Source organism: Lygodium microphyllum, unplaced genomic scaffold (genome assembly GCF_053477565.2).
Source record: "Lygodium microphyllum isolate KBCC unplaced genomic scaffold, Lygodium_microphyllum_v1.1.10 scaffold_66, whole genome shotgun sequence".
Taxonomy (NCBI): Eukaryota; Viridiplantae; Streptophyta; class Polypodiopsida; order Schizaeales; family Lygodiaceae; genus Lygodium; species Lygodium microphyllum.
Genome location: NW_028229549.1, coordinates 457,204 through 479,903, shown reverse-complemented (window position 1 = coordinate 479,903; position 22,700 = coordinate 457,204).

Here is a 22,700-nt window from a genome sequence, read left to right as displayed (position 1 = left end):
AGCTTGGATGATGAGCTTGGTATTCCTTCTGTCAAGACACCAGGTGTAGAGAGAGCTCATAGTAATGTAAAGGCTCCATTGAGTGATCTGGTGGTACATAGATCTAGCACGGTCAAATACCCTGTTAAAAGATTTGGTTTTGAAGGTTATCTATCTCACCATTATGCTTATATGGTGAAACTAGTTGAGGATATTGAGCCCACATGTTTTGAGGAGGCTGTTGGTCATGCTCATTGGGATGCAGCAATGGATGAGGAGATGGCTGCATTAGAGGCCAATAAAACTTGGGATCTAGTATCATTGCCAAAGGGCAAGAAAGCTATTGGATGTAAGTGGGTTTATAAGATTAAGCAAAATGCAGATGGTTCTATTAGTAGGTACAAAGCTAGGCTGGTTGCAAAAGGCTATGCCCAGACATATGGCATAGATTATGAAGAAACCTTCAGTCCAGTTGCTAGGATGACAAATGTAAGATGTGTGATTTCTTTGGCAACAGCCAAAGGTTGTTGGAGATTGCAACAAATGGATGTGAATAATGCCTTCTTGCATGGTGATTTGCAGGAAGAAGTGTATATGGATCAGCCAACAGGTTATGAAGATTTAGAGCATCCCACGTATGTGTGCAGGTTGAAGAAGGTGCTCTATGGGCTCAAGCAAGCACCTAGAGCATGGTCTGACAAGATTAGAGAGTATCTTGTCAATATTGGCTTTTATGTTTCTGATGCTGATCACTCACTTTATGTGAGAAAGGGAGATGCAGGTTTGGTCATCATAGTCATCTATGTGGATGACTTGATTATTACAGGTGATAGTGATAGTGGGATTGCTGAAGTCAAGGAGTCTTTGAAGAAGCTGTTTGAGATGAAGGATTTAGGTGAGCTAAGATACTTCCTTGGCATTGAGGTGATCAGATGTGATGATGGTATATGGCTGTCCCAAAGATAGTACAGCTTGGATATGTTGTCCAAGTATGGTATGCCAGCATGCAAACCACTTTCAGTCCCGTTGGAGAAAAATGTAAAGTTGAGTGCTGATGTTGGGGATCAGATAGAAGACCCTACTATGTTCAGGAGAATAGTGGGGATTTTGATCTACATGACCATTACAAGGCTAGACTTGAGCTATGTTGTTGGTCTTGTGAGTCAGTTTATGTAAGTACCTAGAAAGCCACATTTGGATGCAGTCAGACGCATATTGAGATATGTTAAGTCCACATTACATTATGGACTTCTCTATGAGGTAGGTACAGATGTACAGGTGTTTGGATACAAAGATGCAGATTGGGCTGATAGTATGTCTGATAGAAGATCTACCAGTGGATACATGTTCTCTCTTGGTAGTGCAGCAGTTACTTGGAGCAGCAAAAAGCAATCTACAGTTGCTTTGTCGAGTACAGAGGCTGAGTATAGAGGTGCTGCTATTGCAGCATGTGAGGTAGTATGGCTACAGAAGTTATTGGTTGATTTGGATGTGCAGGTGGAAGGTCTAGTTGTCATTTATTGTGACAACATGAGCAGTATACAGTTGGCTAGGAACCCTGTGTTCCATGCTAGGACAAAATATATTGAGGTACACTACCACTTTGTGAGAGAGAAGATACTAGCAGGTGAGATTGACTTGGTATATGTCAGCACACAGGATCAGATAGCTGACATCTTCACGAAGGCATTGGGTACAGAGAAGCTTCAAAAGTTTCAAAGCTTACTTGGAGTTGTAGAGATGCAGTTGTGCTTGAGGGGGAGTGTTGAGATGACAAGCTCAACACATGCAGACATTGATGATGGACCACCTAGTTAGATGGGTCCACACGTCTACACGTAGCACGTCGGTGGTCACTATGACTCTCACATGGCCACTGACTCATTACTTATTATATTCAGGTTGTTACACCTATTTACAGTTGGCATAGTTATAGCGCCAGTCGACTAGTGTAGTCAGTTATGCATTGTTTGACTTAGTAGGCCACTTTTCTTTATGTTGTATCTTATCTATACTTTGTATACATTGTAAAAGAGTGTGGAAGAAGAAGAAGAAGAAACCAGTAAGAAAACGTTTTGGCCTCCATCTCTCTTCTTGTCTCTTGAGTGAGCTTCTCCTTGTGCATTCTATGTGTGTTCGGCGCAGCATCTTGAGAAAGTCCCCCCACCACGCGATTCTTGACAAAAGACTTGACTTCTCGCTATCCATGCACTTATTTGTGAAAAGGCATGGTGTAGGAGCTAGTTTGACAAGCATGTCAAGCAGTGTGACTTCAATCGGACCAACCTTGTGTTGTAATACTTAGTGAAAGGCCACAAGTAAAAAATGAAGTTTAGGGGATTAGGGCCTTTTTGAGTTCACACCATTAACCAAACTGACAATGTGGAGCTAGAGACCCTCAATGGAGAGGGCATAGGCTTCTTCAATGGTAGTCACATAAAGAAGTACTACCCTCCCACACATCCACTACACAAGCCTCCCATGCTAGAGTCCCCTATGAAAGTATGAGTTGCCACAATCATGGAAATTGAAGACAAGGATGAGAAAGTAGTGGAACATGCCTAAATCCACTATGCTTGCAGAGCCTCAACAAGTCTATCGACCAAAACTGTAGCTTGATGCCTCCAAACCACCTCAACGTAGCACTGTTGATGCCCTTAGGGCCTCACAAGCATCTAGCCGCACAACATCTACATCGAAACCTATGCCTAATGCACAAGTGATTACACTACTTCCGCACATCTACACTAAGCACGTTGGTGGCCATTATGATACTCACATGGCCATTGACTTATCACTTATTATATTTAGTTTGTTACACCTACCTACAGTTGGCAAAGATATGGTGCTAGTCGATTTAGTGTAGTCGGTTATGCATTGTTTGACTTAGAAGGCCACTTTCCTTTATGTTGTATCTTATCTATACTTTGTGTACATTGTATAGTGTATGAAAGAAGAAGAAAAAATGAGCAAGAAAATGTTTTGGCCTCCATCTCTCTTCTTGTGTTCTTGAGTGAGCTTCCTCTTGTGTATAAAGTGTATGTTTGGCGCAGCAGCTCAAGCAAATCCTCCCATTACACGATTCTTAACATGGTATCAAAGCCACGCCACCAAGAGAGGCTGATTTTGAAGGCTAAAGTGAAGGAGAAGAAGCAAGGTTCGAGAAAGCAAGCAATGGGTAAGAAGCTCTCCCATTCTTCCACTCTCTCTCCCTCAGATAGTGCTGATGGAGGTACTGAAAGCAAAGTAGAGCAAAAATCTCAGATTGCTATGAGATTTGGTATGCAAGAAAAGCACTATATATTCTGTAGGCTAGCCCTTTAGGACTCATCTGCAATTATTTTGGGCATCTGAGGCCGTTTCAGCCCTTGTTTTAAAGCCGCAAGGTTGCGGACATCAATTTTAGGGTACACTGTGATTTCGGATGTATTGAGACTGAAAGTGGGTGAACATGTTACAGATTTCAAATTTGTAATTTTTTGAGGTGTTTGCAGGAAGAAAACATAAGGTTTATCTGCAAACAGGTTGCAATTACATGTATTATTAAACAATCAGTGAAAAAGGTTGCTTGGTGTATTGTTGTGCACGTGTTGTGAAAGATTGCAGAAGACTAGCTTGCTGTGTTGTATCCTTGTTTGTGATAATGGCATAGAACAATGGAAATCCCATTATTGAGAAGCTCGACAAGAATAACTATCCTTCATGGAGGTTCCATGTGACGAACTTTATGAGTTTGTTTTAGGTGAAGAAAAGGAGCCAGAGCTAGGTATCCCTTAACTGCAGATGAATTAAAAGCATGGAAAGAATGGAATGCAAAAGACAAAAAGGTGATATACTGCCTATATGCAGTCATTGATAATATAATGTTGGGACATATCAGAAATGCAGAAACTTCACATGCAATTTGGACAATTTTTTAGAACATATTTTCAATAAATACAAAGGCATGAAAGATTCAACTCAAGAAAGAGTTGAATGCCTTGAAGAAAGGGAAAATGTTTGTCAATGAGTATGTGTTGAAGGTGAGGAGCATTGCAGATACTTTAGTAGTGATTGATGCAATGTCTGATGATGATGATTTGGTTTCATCCACTTTGAGTGGCCTTAACAATGAGAAGACATGGAAATCATTTGTTACTTCAATATATGTACGAAAGCCATTTCTAGATTTTGATGAGATGATCTCTCTCATGATAACCGAAGAGATCAATATGCAGGGTGATTTTTCTGAAAGAAATGGTAAACAGGTCCAAGCATTTTACTCAGGTTCAGGAAGGGGACATGGTAGATCCTCTTCGAGAGGCCGTGGTATGGGACGTGCTGGCAATAATTAGCAAAACAGGTTCAATCGACAATTTGGTAAAATGCAGGTTTTAGGAGGCCGAGGAAACTTTAGAGGTAGGGGGAGCTCTAGAGGAGGAGGTGGATGGCAAAATAGAGGTTCTAGAAATTCTACTATTTTTTGCCATTATTGTGGAAAAACAGGTCATATTGCATCCCGTTGTTATGCTGAGAAGGATGATATTCGCAATGGTAAATTACAGTAAGGAAACTATGCATCGTCTTCACGACAGAATGAAGACAAAAATGAGCGTATGTTTGTTATGCAGCATATGATGAATGCAGTTACAGGAAAGGGGACACATGATGATGTATGGTATGTCGATTCAGGTGCATCTAATCATATGACCAGTCATGTTGAATGGTTTGGAGAGATGCTACAAAATCTAGGTTATGTGCAGATGGGTGATGATTCATGTCACCCAATTTCACACATTGGAAAGGTTCCCTTGTCTTTGTATGATGGCCATACAAAGAGTCTAACAGATGTATTACATGTGCCATTAATCACGAAGAATCTAGTGTCTGTTGGCCAAATGGTAGAGTAGGGATTACAGATCCCATTCAATGCAAAATATTTTTTTGTAGAAGACTTTAATGATAGGTGCAGGTTGGTCGCAAAAGGAAGTAGATTTAGCCGCATGTTCACTTTAGATACTGGAATTCTAGCAATGGATGCTGCTATGTATGCTAAAGAAAAAGGAGTAGTTGCAAATATTGAAATATGGCATAAATGTATTGGATATGCAAATGTGCAAAGGCTGAATTTAATACAATCCAGAGGATTGATTACATGGTTTCCTTCATTTAGAGTTGCATAATTGCATAAAGTCTGTGAAGCATGCAAGTTTGGTAAGTAGGCAAGACAACCCTTCTCGCATGATAGAGAAGTGAGTAGAAAAATACTTGATATAGTGCATACAGATGTTTAGAGGCCTACACAGAATGTATCCATTGGTGGCAGCAAATACTTTATCACATTTATTGATGACTTGATGACTATTCAAGGAAGTTATGGGTATACTTCATGAAGGAAAAGAGTGATGTATTTGAGCACTTCAAATCTTTTAAGGCAGCTGTTGAAATAGAAACAAGCTTAAAAGTGAAATGCTTGAGATCAGATGGAGGGGGAGAGTACCTCTCTAATGAGTTTAGTGGCTTCTTGAGGACTCATGGGATAAAGAGGCAATTTACTTGTAGGTATACCCCATAGCAAAATGGGATTGCAGAAAGAAAAAATAGGCATATTGCAAAAGTCGCACAGGCATTAATGGTTGAAAAGAATATGCCCCAACATTTTTGGTTTGAGGCTGTCCATACTACTGTCTATATTATGAACAGAACCCCCACAACTGTAGATCATGGGATAACTCCTGAAGAATGCTTTATTGGCAAAAAGCCTGATGTATCGCACTTGAAGGTATTTGGATGTGTTGCATATGTTCATGTGCCAGATGACTTATGGAAGAAGCTTGATCCAAAGGTAGAAAAATGTATTTTAATTGGATACTCTTTAGAGAAGAAAGGGTATCACTATTATAACCCTGTCACAAGTGAGTTCAGAGTGAGCATGGATGTTATATTTGATTAGATGGGCAGCTGGTATGCACCTGATGGTGATGTATTAGATGATGATAATGATCAAGACAGCTATGTGCAGAAAGAAAAACAAGAATCACGAAGTCTTAGTGGAATAAAAACATCATCTGGTACCATATCTATAGTGAGCCCTTGGTCTAGGAGACTAAGGAGTAGCCCCACATCTTCAGGTGGATCTATAAGTGTTGCAGGGAAGGACAAATAAAACAAAAAAGTGATGGATGGTAATGATGCATCTACCAGTAATTTGGGATTTGATGGAAATTCTAGTGGTTCAAAGAGTTTGGATGATGAGCTTGGTATTCCTTCAGTCAGGACACCAGGTGTACAGAGAGCTCATAGTAATGTAAAGGCTCCATTGAGTGATCCGGTGGTACGCAGATCTAGCAGGGTCAGATACCCTATTAAAAGATTTGGTATTGAAGGTTATGTAGCTCGCCATTATGCTTATATGGTGAAACTAGTTAAGGATGTTGAGCCCACTTGTTTTGAGGATGCTGTTAGTCATGCTCATTGGGATGCAGCAATGGATGAGGAGATGGCTGCATTAGAAGCCAATAAGACTTGGGATCTGGTACCCTTACCTAAGGGTAAGAAAGCTATTGGCTGTAAGTGGGTTTACAAAGTCAAGAATAATGCAGATGGTTCAACTAGTAGGTATAAAGCTAGGCTAGTTGCAAAAGGATATGCTCAAACATATGGCATAGATTATGAAGAGACATTCAGTCCAGTTGCTAGGATGGCAACTGTTAGATGTGTGATTGCCTTGATAGTAGCCAAAGGTTGGAGTTTGCAGCAAATGGATGTTAAGAATGCCTTCTTGCATGGTGAATTGCAAGAAGAAGTGTATATGGAGCAGCCAGCAAGTTATGAGGATTTAGAGCATCCCACATATGTGTGCAGGTTAAAGAAGGCGCTCTATGGGCTAAAGCAAGCACCTAGAGCATGGTCTGATAAGATTGGAGAGTATCTTTTCAATATTTGATTTTGTATTTCTGATGTTGATCACTCACTTTATGTGATAAAGGGAGATGCAGGTTTGATCATCATAGTCATCTATGTGGATGATTTGATTATTACAGGTGAAAGTGACAATGGGATTGCTGAAGTTAAGGACTTCTTGAAGAAGAAGTTTGAGATGAAATATTTGGGTGAATTAAGATACTTTCTTGGTATTGAGGTGATGAGATGTGATGATGGTATATGGCTATCCCAAAGGCAATATGGCTTGGATATGTTATCCAAGTATGGTATGACAGTATGTAAGCCTCTTTCAATACCATTGGAGAAAAATGTGAAGTTGAGTGTCGACTTTAGGGATAAGATAGAAGACCCTACTATGTTCAGGAGGATCATAGGGAGTTTGATTTACATGACTATCACAAGGCCAGACTTGAGCTATGCTATTGACCTTGTCAGTCAGTTTATGTAGATGCCTAGAAAGCCTCATTTGGATGCAATTAGACGTATATTGAGATATGTGAAGTCCACTTTACATTATGGAATTTTTTATGAGGCAGGTAAGGACGTACAGGTATTTGGATAGATAGATGTAGATTGGGCTAGTAGCATGGCAGACAGAAGATCTACTAGTGTCCCTTGGTAGTGCAGCAATTACATGGAGCAGCAAAAAGCAACCTACAGTTGCTTTATCGAGTTTAGAGGCTGAGTATAGAGGTGCCATTATGGCAGCATGTGAGGTGGTATGGCTGCAAAAGTTATTAGGTGATTTGGATGTGCAGGGAGATGGTCCAGTTGTCATTCATTGTGATAACATGAGTAGCATACAGCTTGCTAGGAATCTAGTGTTCCATACTAGGACAAAACACATTGAGGTGCACTACCACTTTGTGAGAGAGAAGGTACTTGCAGGAGAGATTGACTTGGTATATGTGAGCACACAGGATCAGATAGCTCACATTTTCACAAAGGCATTGATGATGGATCGCCTGGCTAGATGGGTCCGCACATCTACACTTAGCACGCTGGTGGTCATTATGACACTCACATGGCCATTGACTAATCACTTATTATATTTAGTTTGTTACACCTACCTACAGCTGGCAAAGATATAGTGCTAGTCAATTTAATGTAGTCGGTTATGCACTGTTTGACTAATAAGGCCACTTTTCTTTATGTTGTATCTTATCTATACTTTGTGTACATTGTATAGTGTGTGGAAGAAGAAGAAAAAATCAGCAAGAAATTTCTTTGGCCTCCATCTCTCTTCTTATGTTCTTGAGTGAGCTTCCTCTTGTGTATACAGTGTGTGTTGGGCACAGCAGCTCAAGCAAATCCCCCCATCACGCGATTCTTGACAAAACCCTCTTATGAGCGATGATAAATTCTTACCTTGGCCTCGAACTTAGCTGAAAATACGAGGGGTTACTTGGTTACTTGCCTTCGACGCTTGGATGCTACATTTAATACACTTGCTAAAAGCTATGACGACTAGACCTGGGCCTTTTAGAAGAGCCGTTGGCCACAACGGTACATATGCTGCCTTGCTCTTGGGAAGAATCAAAATTCATAATTGTTAAGCCTCCCCAAGTAGCTGAGGAGTTGATTGCCATCAAGATTTCCCATGAGCAAGTGCACAAATGACGAATCATCACCTCATATGACAAGAGTACGCTCTCTAGCACAAACCAAGAGATTCAAGAGTTGAAACAACTTGCTATCAACAACTCCTCTTTCCTATGAGAATGGTATGATCTTTGACTTCAATGGGAGCTAGAGGGTTGCCAAATCATGACTGACGTTGAGCAGAGAGGTGCCATCAAATCCTCAAAGTATGACCCAACTTATGTAGCTCCGCCGACCTCCTATAGGGTGTTGACCACCATTCGCAACTGACTCCTTGAAGAGCACATCATGATGCACCCCTATTTAGATCACATGTTGATGGAGGAGGAGTTACACATTTCTAGCCAAATAGACTTTGATGACTTTCTAATGGATTTCCTCACTTACCTCACCCACGTAAGCATTTGACCCGTTGACATAGACCACTATGCTCACATGGAGTATAATCCAAACTTCTATGCTTGGCTCATGTGAAAGTAAAACACTGTGAGCATGTGCTAAATGGCCTGAACCTTTCAACCTCTAATCCTAGGAAGGATTCTTCTCCTTTCCAAGGAGGAGGGGATAAGGTGTGGAACATAAAAACAAACCTTAAACCTCAATCAACGTCCAAAATCGGAAAAGAATGGATAAATATCAACTTATGATTGAGGAAAAGTGTCATAAATTTTTTGAGGAGTGCATGGACTATTTGAAGAAAGTTTTCCTTTATTTATTTAAGCATTTCAATTTTCCATAAGCATTTTTTCAATTTCCTACATGTCTTTCTACAAAAAATTATCTAAAGAACACTAATGGTGAGTTGTGGCTTCATGATAGGCACCTACAATGGCACGATAGGAGAAAACCAACAAGTTGTCATTCTCAGAGGATGAGAAAGCAAAGTATGGCCTCTCAATGGAGACAAGAGCCTACAACCAATTCAAGTTCAGGCACATCTTGAATTTGGAAGATGTAGTCATGGAAGAGCAAGCCATAAAGCAAATTGTGAATCAAAGCAATTTGTAGAAGTACCTAGAGAAAATCAGGCAAGATGTGGATTATAAAAAGTGCATGGAGTTTCTCTATACTTTCAATAGAAATAGCGGCATCGTGACTGTGCCGGTAAGGAGAGGCCACCTACCAAGTAGAAGTTGAGTTGACCCTGGAGAGCTAGTGGAGAGAGCAATGGGCTTGTCCAACAAAGTTGAAAGACGGCCAAAAAGGGACGTGTAAAACATGCTGGGAATGGACAAAGTGATGGTCCACACTAATGATGGCATCAACTTAGTTGATATCCCCAACCCACAAGTCCAAACTACAAGACAAGATGATGCATGCCTTGTTTTCTAGCCAAAGGTGCAACACGTTGATGAGCAGGATCAATGTGCCAATGCTGGAAAGCATTGCAGCCAAGTCTTTAGATGAAGTGAACTTGAATGAATTCATGCAGAAGACAATTAAGACCTTAGCAAAGGCATTGAATATAGGTGGAAGATCCACAGGTGGAGTGTCCCCGGCCTCCAAGGCAAAAAAGAAGTCCACATCTAAGGCCTCAACCATTAGATTTAGTGGGGTCTTGGGTGCCATCATCAAGGAGGCATTAGGGGAAGTGCAAAGCAATGAAGGAGTTGATGAGACACTAGACAAGTCACCTCCCCACCAAGATCAAGAACACTCTAGTGAGAGAACCGTGAGTGATGAAGAAGGAGAACAGGAAACACAGTCTACTAGCCATGGAGGGGCCAAAAAGTCCAATAAGAAAACCCCCCAAAGGAAGGTAGAAGAAGAGAGAAAGAGAAAGGTAGATGAAGATCTTGAGGAGCTTAGAAGGATAGAAGAAGAGGATATAACTAGGACCATCTACATTTCAGTGGAGCAACCCTCCAGAGATGAGGAGTTGGGGCTACCATGAGCCCACACAAAGAAGAAGGCTCAGGGTTCCAAAGTGCCAAAAATTATGCCACCCCTTGTAACAAAAGGCAAGGGCAAGGGTTTGATTGAGCCTATTTCACCTGTCCTAGTGCCTACCACCCCAATCTCTACACCCACCTAAGACACATCAACCATAGTAGATGCTAGTAATCTTATGGCCTGAGTGGAGTTTCTCGTCAATAAAGAGATAGCTCAAGATGCTAGTGGAAGAACCCTAGTTATGGGAACAAAGAGGTCAACATCTACAGATGTAGAGTCAAGACAAGATCCCAAGAGACAGAAGATAGAAGTATCCACAATGACTACCCCTACAGCATTGTCGTAGTCTACGAATTATGATGATTATGTAAGAGAACTCCTTTCACAGCTGAAGAGAGCAAAGGAGGAAAAGAAGATGGTTGTTGTCGAGTTAGAAGCAAAGAAAGACACACTAGCAGCCTTATAGCTTGAGAGAACCTACCAAGTGACTGGTTATCAAAGAGAAATAAGTGAGCTAAAGGTGGAGCTCAGGGCTAAGGAGAATCAAGAGGAAAGTTGGAGAAAGAGGCTTGAAGATGAGAATCAGAAGCTGGTGGAACTTCAAAGGGAGTACAAGTTCTTGATCCTACAACAAAAAGAGCTGAAGGACACATGAAAAGAGTCCAGAATGCCATGGAGGAGTTTACAACTAAAGAAGAAGAGAGAGGGCCCAAAGATATCAGGAGAACATGGAAAATTTGGAGAAGACGGTGGTTGTAGAACTAGAAGAGAATAAGAGAGTAGAAAGAGAAATTGAGGAACAAGATTAGAGAATAAGTGCCTTATTTCATGAATTTCAACCATATCACTTATGCTTCTCTGATTTTCAGATTATAAACTGTTGAAACTCATAGAAAACAACATCATAATGAATATTCAGCCCATGGGAACAATGTTTCATCAATCAAATAGCATAAAAACTCATTTTTTCTTTATTAAAAATTGAAATACCGCTTAGACTTCTTGTTTCGGGATCTCGGTTTTGGTGCGGGACTGCGGGTCAGCCCACATTTAATGTCCAGTATCTTCACAATCAACAATCTCTTTCCTTCACCATTCTTCATTTTCCTCTTGCACACAAGAACAGCCGCTTTGGGGAGAGAGAGGGAGGATAGAGAAAGACTAGAATCAGATTTCTTCATTCCCACATCCATTTCACGGGTGAAGACAGGCGATAAGATCCATCAAGAGGGAGAAGATCAAGGGTAACATCAGTTGGGTAGGTTGTTTGGAGGCAACAAATCATCATCATCAATGTCTTGGCGCATTTTTCGGGCGCAAATTGTCCACGCTTCCTTCATCCTCTCTCTCTCCACGATTTCATGAGAAGTTTCATGTGGCATAAAATGTCCAAACTCCAAAAGACATGCCCGATTTTGACCTCTCAAGTGTCCACCTCTTCACATCTTGACCATTTGTTGGCTCCTTCCTCGTCTGGCATCCGATTCGAGCTCTGAAAAATCCTGGGTGTCCGGCTTGACATCCCGCATTGACTGGCAACTGCTAACAACCCGCACGGCAGTCTAAAAAATTATCAAAAATCCACAAGTGTTGCTCGAGCGCCTTTTAAAAGTCGTCTTTCACTTGGTGCTTAAAATCATCCTAGCTGGAGTCGCCGCCTTCGATGTTGAATATTTTTCCCCTAAATCCTGGATTTTTTGGCAAATTTTAGGCACATCCTGGGCTCAAAACTCCGCTCTCATTGGCGACCACACGCGATAGGGCGACTCAGCCCGTCGAATCCCACAACAGATCTACACAAAACAACCAAAGGAAGCATCAAGCTAATACAAAATAGATACATACTAAAACACAGCACAATGCTCACCCTACCCCCTGACAAAACCAAGGCATGAAATCCACAAGGATGAGGCCTAGCATAATCTGATAGAAGGTTTGAAGCTAGTCACTAAACCGACTGCTCCAACACGGCCAAACTAAAAAGAACTATCAAAGAGGTCGCCCTAAGTGGTGGTCTGAACTACCTACCTAACTAAGGACAACACAACCAGGAGCTCCTACTAGGCGAGGACTCCTATAGCCTGATCAAGAAGTATATTTTTTTAAAGCACATTTCGTCTTTTAGGTTTTTATTTCATACTTGGGTATGTGAAAAGGAGGGAGCTGAGGGTAGTGACCCAAGGAGAATAGGGCATCGGCCTCAGGTCCTGTCTCGGTACCCAAGAACCTACCAAGCCCTCACAAGGCGACACTTAATCCTTTTCTGATGCTCACTTTTATTTTCGCTCCAATATTCCTTACTTTCTTCTATTCTAACAAGTGGCCACCCCTAGGAAGACAAGGCATCGGCCCCGGGTCTGACTCGTCCCCAGGAACCTACCAGGCCTTCGCAAGGCAATGATCAACTACTTATAAATTTTCCTTTTTTTTCTTTTCTATTTTTATAGGGGGTTAGAATCCCTTTTTACACACCTTTGTATAGATTTATTTGCGTTGAAATATTCAGGGTTTTTTGGGTTTTTTTTTCCTCTATCATCATTTTTCCTTCAAGCAGGCTTCTCTAACTACCTCACAACTAATAAGAACTCCTAGAACGGTTGCCTAGTAGGCTAGCAGAATAGGGTCACTAGAACTGCCTTCTAAAATAGGTCTTTTGATGCTTGACAATGTTTTTACAAGAGGCAACAATACTCAGACCCCCCTCAAACATACCTAAACTAAACTTGGGACTTCATGCCTTGGACTCCGGTCCCCAACAAGAAAAGAAAATCCCCTTTACAAGTACATAGACACATATAGCATAAAAACACATTACTCGTAAAGGAGAAATATCACCTGGATAGGGCCATGAGAAGCTCATGTGCAACAAAGGCTCCTTCCAAGCTCTTCTTTGAACCTGTCTAGCACAGAACTAAAACAAGAAACCATTAACCGCACCTATACTAAACAGACAACTGGCCCTCTTGGCCTAATGAAATAAATCACTTCACTACAAAAAACTGATCAGCCCTCTTGGCCTAACGAGATCAAATAGAATAGCACCTACACATCCCTCCCTGAAATAGTACAGATATACAATAATATGCTCCTTTCCAAGGAGGAAAAATAGGACTCGCAGCCCTAGACTAAATGCATAAGGTTATGACCCATCCCTCCTCCATATACAACAAGAGGTGTACGCATAACATGTTGTCTAATCAGCCTATGGGTCCAGGATAACAACGGTAGATTGGTCTCGGCTACTCTTTGCATCACCCATATCAACCATCGTCTACCATATATTGCATGCTCTGATAACATTCCCCACAAGCGACCGGGTCATGTCTCATCATTGATAACAATGTCCAAACTAGGACCACAGTCAAAGAAAAAGTCTTCTTCATAAGCAAGATTTGCCAGTGAATCCGCAAACTGATTCCAGTAACATGGAATCAGCTGAAAAGACATTCTCTCAAACTCCTCAAGTAGAGTCATCGTAGTTCGATGATTTATACAAAGGATAGGATTCCGCACTGTGTATGTCCCATCTAGCTGATTCAGGATCAACTGGGAATCCCCTTTTACTAACAACCGCCGAATACCACCTTGCTTGGCAATATGCAGTCCCATAATCAAGGCTTTATACTCCGCCATATTGTTAGTGAATCCTACCCCAAGATAAGCAGCTAACTTCATCGTAACTCTACGTTGGGGATCTCAGATTACTACTCCAACACTCCCTTTTTTATTAGGGCCCCTGGACACTCTGTCAAAATATAATGTGTACGTTCACAATGGGTTTACACAGCCTGCCATCACGAACTCCTCTATTCGTAATTATGATAGTCAAAATTTAACATGTTTAGAGGGTGAACTGATGACTCCATCCCACCTTCTTCATTGAGCTCAACAGGGATACTTGTCAACAGTCGTAAGCAGTGATGGCAAAAGACTTTGATCTCCCACACAAAGGTTTTGTCTTCTTGCTCAATCACTTTGTATCCTTTGCTCCACCAAATAAGTTTCCCCTGATGGTATCTCTGCTCCAGATATGGGTGCTCCAAATAAGGAATTAACCACCCCATCAACCAGCTTTAAGCTCTTTTGCAGGTCTCAAATCAGCCCCAGCATGGACCTGCAATGCATTTTCCCGTATTAGCATACTTAGAAATAATAAGGTTTAATATTATTAAGATTAACCTTATTTTTAAATTCTACTCCCTGCAGATCAGCTAGTAGAGCCATAGACCTATTTTTCCCTATCCTGACAATCTTGTAGGGGCCATTCCATCTAGGTTCCAGCTTCCCTGGAAACAGCTCCCTACCCGCATCATAGTATAGAACTAATTGCCCTTTTTTAAAGGTATACTTCTTTGCTTTAAGGTCGTGCAACTGCTTCATCTAACGTTTAGCTATCTCCTCATGTGATAAGCTCTGCAATTTCAGTTCATCCAAGGTGGGCTATGGTCGTGAAACGTTCAAAGAGTGAATCCTCATCTCCCAAAGAGTGGTTAATTGCAAACCGTATGGTTGGCAACTCGATTTCAAGGGGTAACATACACTCTTTCCCATAAACTAATTTAAATGGAGTATGGCCGATAGCTCGCTTGAACGTTGTATTGTACACCCATACTGCCACATACAACTTCCTATCCCAGTCTCGTTTCTTCTCAGAGACTATTTTAGACAAGATACCCACAAGCTGCTTGTTAGTACTTTCGACTTGCCCATTTGCTTGCGGATTATAGGGGGTCGTTTTATTATGCTTGATTTGCCAAGATTCAGTCAAGTTTTTAATCACTTTATTCAAAAAGTGGGTTCCACGGTCCGACACTAGTTCCTTCGGTGGACCGAAACGGCAGATAATATGCTCTAAAAGAAAACTTGTAGTCTCTTTTGCATTGTCCTACCTCATCGCCCGCACTTCTGACCATTTTGTAAAATAATCAGTTGCTACTATAATGTACCTCTTCTGGATAGTAGATGACGGGGTGATAGGACCCACAAAATCAATGCCCCACTTCTCAAATGGAAGGACGGCCATGATAGGCATAAGCGGGCGTTTCCTATTCTCTCTGATGTCATGTCTTTGACAGGTATCACATCTCTTAACATACTCAAAGGAATCTTGGAAGATCGATGGCCACCAATATCCAGCTCTTAAAGCTTTCTGTGCCGTCAACCGGCCAGCAAAGTGCCCTCCACATGCAGAGTCATGGCACTCTTCTAAGATGAAAGGAACCTCGTCAGGCATCACACATCGGCGATAGATATCATCAACACCCTGCCAATATAGTGTTCCTACGATCAAGGAAAACTTCAAAGCCTGTTGTTTGATTTTCCTCTTTTCAGATTTTGATAAACCAGCTCCAGTCTCTCCCGTTGATAGATAATGCGTAATAGCAGCGTACCAAGATGGGATAGAAGCTGTATCAATTTTAAACATTTCTTCAATATCACTTCCTTCAACCAAAGTCTCTTTCGGCTCCCCGAAATCCACAAGGCATTCCATAATACCCTGCAACCTCGGTGGCTTACTCTTAATCTCATAATCAAACTCCTGCAAAGTGATTAACCACTTTGCCAAACGATCAGGCGGTTGTAGCTTGTTCATAAGCAATCTAAGCCCTTCCGCCTTCGTATAGAAAACTACCTTCTCATAGAGGATGTAGTGCCTGAATTTTTTAGTCGCAAAGACCATCGCAAGACACAACTTCTCCATGTAGGTGTAGTTGATCTTTGAAATGCCCAATTTTCGACTAGCAAAAGCTATCGGATGATACCACTTTTCCTCCCAGATTTGGGCTAAACAGCAATTGATACTATGTATGGTAGCTGCTGAAAATATGTAAAATACTTCGCCTCTTTTAGGTGCTTTTAAAACTGGTGCTTTTACTAGCTCCTGTTTCACATCCTCAAAAGCTACCTTACAAGGATCGCTCCATTCAAATAGACAGCTAAAGGATAACAAGTTTGTTAGTGGCAACGTCCTTTCTCCCAAGGCATTTATAAACCTCTGATAATACCCTATCAATGAGACAGAAAGCTATGAACCTCTTTTGGAGTGCATGGTGGACTCATGGCGACTATAACCTTGATCTTTTCAGGGTCAGTTGCGATTCCTACTGAATTGACCACATGGCCTAGCAGCAGCCCATAACGCACTCCAAAGACACACTTCCGTGGGTTAAGAGCGATACAAAATTATCTGCAGTGCTCAAAGTACTTTCTTAAGATAATCAACATCCTTTCCCTTATAGTGGCTGCCCCCAGGTCATCGATAAATACTTTCAACTCATCTGGGGAGATGTCACCAAAGGTCTTGTCTGATGTTCGTTGCCATAATCCAGGTGCATTGCACAAACCAAAGGCCATCACATGGTACACAAAAGTACCAAAGACAGTAATGAAAGTCGTTTTCAACTTGTCCTCTTCTGCAATTGCCATTTGATTATAAACCGCAAAGCAATCCATGAACGAATATATTTTCCTACCTGCTAATTGATCCAAAATCTGATCAATAAATGGCAACGGGTAGTAATCCTTAACCATCTGCTTATTCAGCTCTCTAAAATCTACACATAGTCGGATTTGGTTGTTTTTCTTCTTCCTGATAACAACTGGTGAACACCATTCTGTGTGTTGTACTGACTGGCCAAAGACCACCAGCCAAAGACCAAGCCACTTTTAACCAGGTCGGCAAGCCAACTCCTAAAAGTTGTTGCACTAAACAGGTGATTTTTGCTACTAATTATACTAATTCAGTTTAACCTTCCATAATATTTACGATGTTTGTTTGTAGTAGTCCAACTATAGATATCTAAACTCCAGTAAACATACTTAATCTCACACTTCGTTGCTTTTAAACTTTTAAAGTTAGGTCTTTATATTGGGCACTAAAACGCTAAACCTAGGATAACTACAGTTACCCTCCATCTTTCAGGAGCGGCTCCTCATAAATTTCTCCTACCATACTAGTGGCGGTTTATCCTGGAAGTTTTGATGTTTAACTTTAAGAAATTTGTTTCAAGGTATAAATCCCTTGGATCTATTTGAATATCCCCATTTAAATTCCTTTTTATATTTCTCTTCTCCAACCGATTAAAATTAATTATTTTTATTTATTTAAGTGATAGCAAACATTCAAAACAAATTTTCTAACGTACCATAAACCCATAATTTTAATTCCTTATAACGTTTCCCCTCTCCGTATTGCAATTCCGTCGTTGCTTTTAATGTTTAGATAATTAATTCGTTTTGCGAGACTAACATCCTTTCTTTCTTCTTCTTTACTAAATACCAATCAGGATAAAAACAGGTACTCTCTGCACTCTAATGTAAACACATACATAGTTTATTTTCAATCCCCATATTTCCCTTTAATTTATTAGTTAGTCCTAGTGGCCTTCCATTCTTAACACTTTTGATCGTTCAAATAATATTTATAGAAAAGTAAAATATAGAATTTTAACTTAGATACTGAAGCTTCCCCTCATACCATCAAATAATGAAAAATCCATTTTTGTATAGAAACTGTTACTTTTCTCTTAAAAACAACTATTTTTGAAATTTTAAATATATTGAATAGTCTTTAATAATTATGAAAAAAATTCAATAAATTTCCAAAATTACTATCTTTATGGAAAAAATATCATAACTTATAATTTTTCAATCAGCAATTCTATAAAAATGCATTTGTAACCTTTCTAAACCTTTTTCAAGCATTTTCAACTATTTTCTATTTTCAGAAAATAGAAACAGGTCCACATAAATACAAATAACCATTCAGCATAGGAAAATACATTTCAAAGAATTTTCTAAAAATAATAAACTGAAGATTTACCCATGCTATAACTTCTATTTTTGTTAAATGGTTTAAGCGCATACTTGTAAAATCCACGGGTTGTCGTCCCCTCTTTAGAAGCCGTGTCCTCTTTCCGTCTAGCCACTATCCAATCATTGTACATCGCAAGCTCATCCTTTCTAGTCTCCATGCAACTTTGTTGTTGGAATGAACACCATCTCCATGAAGAAGGAACACATAAATTCCACCACTTCTATTACGAAGAAGGTGAAAACCCACAAAGAATCTTTCTTTAAGTGCTCCCGCTCATTAGATCTGACTTTAAAGTTCTCCCACTTGTAGGATTCTCAATGCTTTTCTTATTTGGAGAAAAGATGGAAATAGAACATTGGATGCTTGATTTTCTTTGATGTGTTGCATATGAACTAGCTTTTTTGGAAATGAAACTGAACCTTAGGATTTTAATATTTTCATAAAGCTAAAACATTATCTAATCTTTTTGGTTTCCACTTCATGCAGTCCTTACGTGGATGAGAGCACGATGATGCAGGAGTGCTAACATAGTTGGAGGCATGGGCGGTAGTGGCCATCTCCACCATCCCTATCCTTACGATTACGAGCATTGACCCAAAATTTTGTATTCTCATCACAAGTGGCAACCATTTGCAAGAACCAATCTTTTCCTTCCTTCTGCTTGGAAATGACCTCAAAATGGCATCAACCAAAGGTCCTCTCCATTGCAGTCCATTTTGACCCAATTATGCGAGGAAGATCGACTCGATTGTTGGTATGGTAACCTCCTTTGCCCAGGACGCCCTTCCCGCCACAGCTCCCACAGGCGATGCTACCTTCCCCTCTGCAGACACAACATGGCACAGGAGGATAAATCCACTTGAGAGGCTTCACAAACGTTTCGCTCCTGCCGTTGCTGCTCTTGCAAGCCTTGATCAACTTTCCGCATCACCATCATCATCTCTGCTTGAACAACTTGCAGAACTGTACTATTAGTCTGCGTGTTAATGTTGTCCTCTTCATTTCCTGCTGGGGTGTTGGTGCGAGCGAAGCATCCTTTCACTTTCTTGTGGCTTGCTCTGTGTCCTCCCAACGCCTGATGTGATCTGAAGGCCTTCTTGCCCCTGCTGCTGGACTCCGAAGAAGAAGAAGAAGAACAAGAAGCCCTAGTTCCTCCTCCTCCTCCAGACAGGCGCACTCCATTCTTCTTCTTCTCGATCAGGGAGACTGATGATGATGAGCCAACCACCAAGACACAAGCTCATTATTGCCGCGCACCTATTAATGCTCGTGTTCTGATCGAGCAGAAAACGTCTGTCCTCGCATGGATTGGATCTCACACGCTGGAATGCAACTTGAGAGAAGGAAGTGAAATCATCCTTCTTCCTAAGAGGCCTGGGCAACGGACCAACGACGGTTTTTTTACAACCGTCCTCTCACACATAATATCTTTTTTTTCTTTTTCCTCCTCTCACTTCTCCATAAATTGCACTCAATGGGGAAGGTCTTTAACTCTACCTTCTCAAAGTCTTATATAGGTTTTCTCCATACTCACGTTGGGTTAGGTTTTCTTCTTTTTAAGGACTAAATCAAAATTTTATTTTTTGCACATGGTTGCAAATGACAACTCCAAGAAGCCTTCCACCACTTTTCAAGAATAATACAACTCCTTGCACCTCCGATCTTTCGAATTTACATGAACTTGTTGGCCACACATGTACAACCATACCATAGTATGGAACCCTTCTCTCACTACATTTCCCAAAGAAATAATGATGCTCCCCCAATCTTGCAACATCATTGAAAGCACTTGTAAGAAAGCTTGTTATTGATGACAATATACTTGATATAAAGCTTGTACTCTCTGTTGGATCTATGCCTTTATTTGCAACCTTTGATACATTGATGTATGTTGTTGCTGTAACCATGACCATTGTTGATACCTTGTCCAAAACTTCACCCCCTGAGTCCTTTAACCTAGCTACACATTCTATTGAACTAGCTTTTTCACTTTTGGTGGTTAAAGCAAACTCATAAGTTTCTAGTTTGTTAGGTTGTAAGCTAAGTATCAACTCCGAAGAAGCCCTTATTCCAATTGAACAATTCATACCTAGATAAAAAGCAACTACAAGCTCCCCAACGTTAGACACCACCACCTCTACATTTCCATCTCGGGAGAGTGCTTCAAATTTTTACAAGACCACTGATATGATTTTCCTTGGACTCCTATTTATAATAAATTTGACATCATCTGCATTGAGCTCCAATGTGATAACGGATTTTGTGACATCTTTCAAAGGTAGAAGTAAACGTGTAAAAGCACCTTCATCTTGGAAACCAAACTCTACACCATATTGTGTCACTGCATAACGAGGTTTTAGTCCCTTTAACACTCTTTCATAATCCTTCTCTATATAGTCTTGAATTTGAAATATTAAACAGTTGTTGAAGGCTTTTGTACATTGATTTAACTGATCACAAAATGCATAGTATAATGTTCCAATGTGATCATGCAATTGCCCATTGAAGGAATATTCTAGCTTATCAATCAAAAGCCATTCTGATTCATTCAAAAGTTTTATCATGTAATTAACTAGTTTGGATAGGTACACACTTGGAAAACTGGAAATTGTGTATAGAACACAAGAATCTCTCCATGTAGCCTTGCAATTACTATTCTATCTTCAGTTGTAGCAATAACATCTGATGGAGTTAGTGTTATGCTGGACAGTAGAATGTCAAAGCCAACAAATACTCCGATTGTGATATTGAACTCCATTGTTCCCAATTCTATTTCATATGTTGAAAACCATTGTGGATCCAGACCCAAACAGTGTCAAGTTCCAACAACCTTCTTGCTAAATTGACTTTTTTCAGTCTCAATAAATAGACAATAATCACAATCATGATGCTATGTATGTTCTTCATAAGGAATTTAATCCTTAGGAGGTAGGAGGTAGCATAACTAGTGAAATCCCTTAAATTAATACTAAGATATCCTATCAACCTGCCAAGACCTTGCCAAGTTTAAAATTCCCCCGAAAACTCCTAATTTATAACAAGGTCTTATATCCTCTAAGTGATAATAATCGCTACGGGAAAATTTTAATCAGTCATAGCTGAGATTCACTAAGTAAACCTATCAGATTTTGTCTGAAACTCCACCTTCCTCTCGTACAAGAACTTCCTTGTACCAACATCTCCTAGCTAGACTGCAAGGACACAACCTCCAAAGACAACAACTACCAAACCCGCATCTGCATTAAATTAATGTAAAAAGATGGTAGTAGTATATCAGATGCATACAATGTTGAAAATTTGTGCAATATGTAACATGTTTTTAGATGTTATCATTTCTCCCCCACTTAATTGCGAAGTGTCCTCACGAGCACAAGTACCTCACAAACATGCAACATCACGAACACAGCTACCATGAGCACTGCTACGCAACTTCAAAAGAAAAAATATACTCTCCCCCACTTAATTGCGAAGCGTCCTTGCGAGCACAAGTACCTCACAAACATGCAACATCACGAACACAGCTACCACGAGCACTGCTACACAACTTCAAAAGAAAAAATATACTCTCCCCCACTTAATTGCGAAGCGTCCTCACGAGCATAGCTACAATATCTGCAAAACCGCACATAGAAGACTAGTAGACACTGGAAAAGTAGAAAAAATACTCATGTATGTCATATTGTAACGCAAACAATATAAATGTTTCAATGAAATTATGTAAAAATGTGTGCAAACTAACATTCCCCTTACTCACTCTCCCCACTTAAGTGCATAACAGAGCTTCATCCATTGCATAGAATATACCAACTAGGAAGCTGTCTAAAGCCGCTGAACAACAAGAATCCCTCTAGGCAATGAATTGCCACACTACTATCCTACTAGAAATATTGCTTCTGAAATAGCCTCACTAATAAGATCGTTACTTAACAAAGAACCCAAACAAGGCAAGCTAATACTACAACACTAAATAGGACTCCTAGGGTTTAGCTGCTAACCCTCCATGTTCTACTAGAACAACCAGCCAATGATCCCTTGCTTCCAAGTGTCCAAACTTTTTCTTTTAATTTTAAGTTTTAATAGCATTCTTTTCAGTATCAAAAGAGTATATACATTTATTCTCCTTCCAAAAGGTCCCACCCCAAAGAGATGCAAGGCATCGGATGCAAGGCACCCATCAAGGAAATCCCTACAGCCTACCAAGACCTCAGAGGTGATGGTTATCTTCTTTTGGTTGTTTTTTTTTTCAAACCCTGCAGTCTTAGGGCGTTTGTTTTTTCTTTCTTTCTTTCTTTCTTTCTTTTGTGAAAGAATAAATATATAGACTTTTCTGAACTTATAATATTTGGATTGGATTTTAAGTAGTTCTTTTTTTTTAAGGATCAACTAGAAGGGTAAGAATACATTACTTAATTGAACGGTCAAACATTTCAGCTCAACAACTTTGCTCGAGGAATCTAATCTAGCGCATAATACTAGTCACTCTACC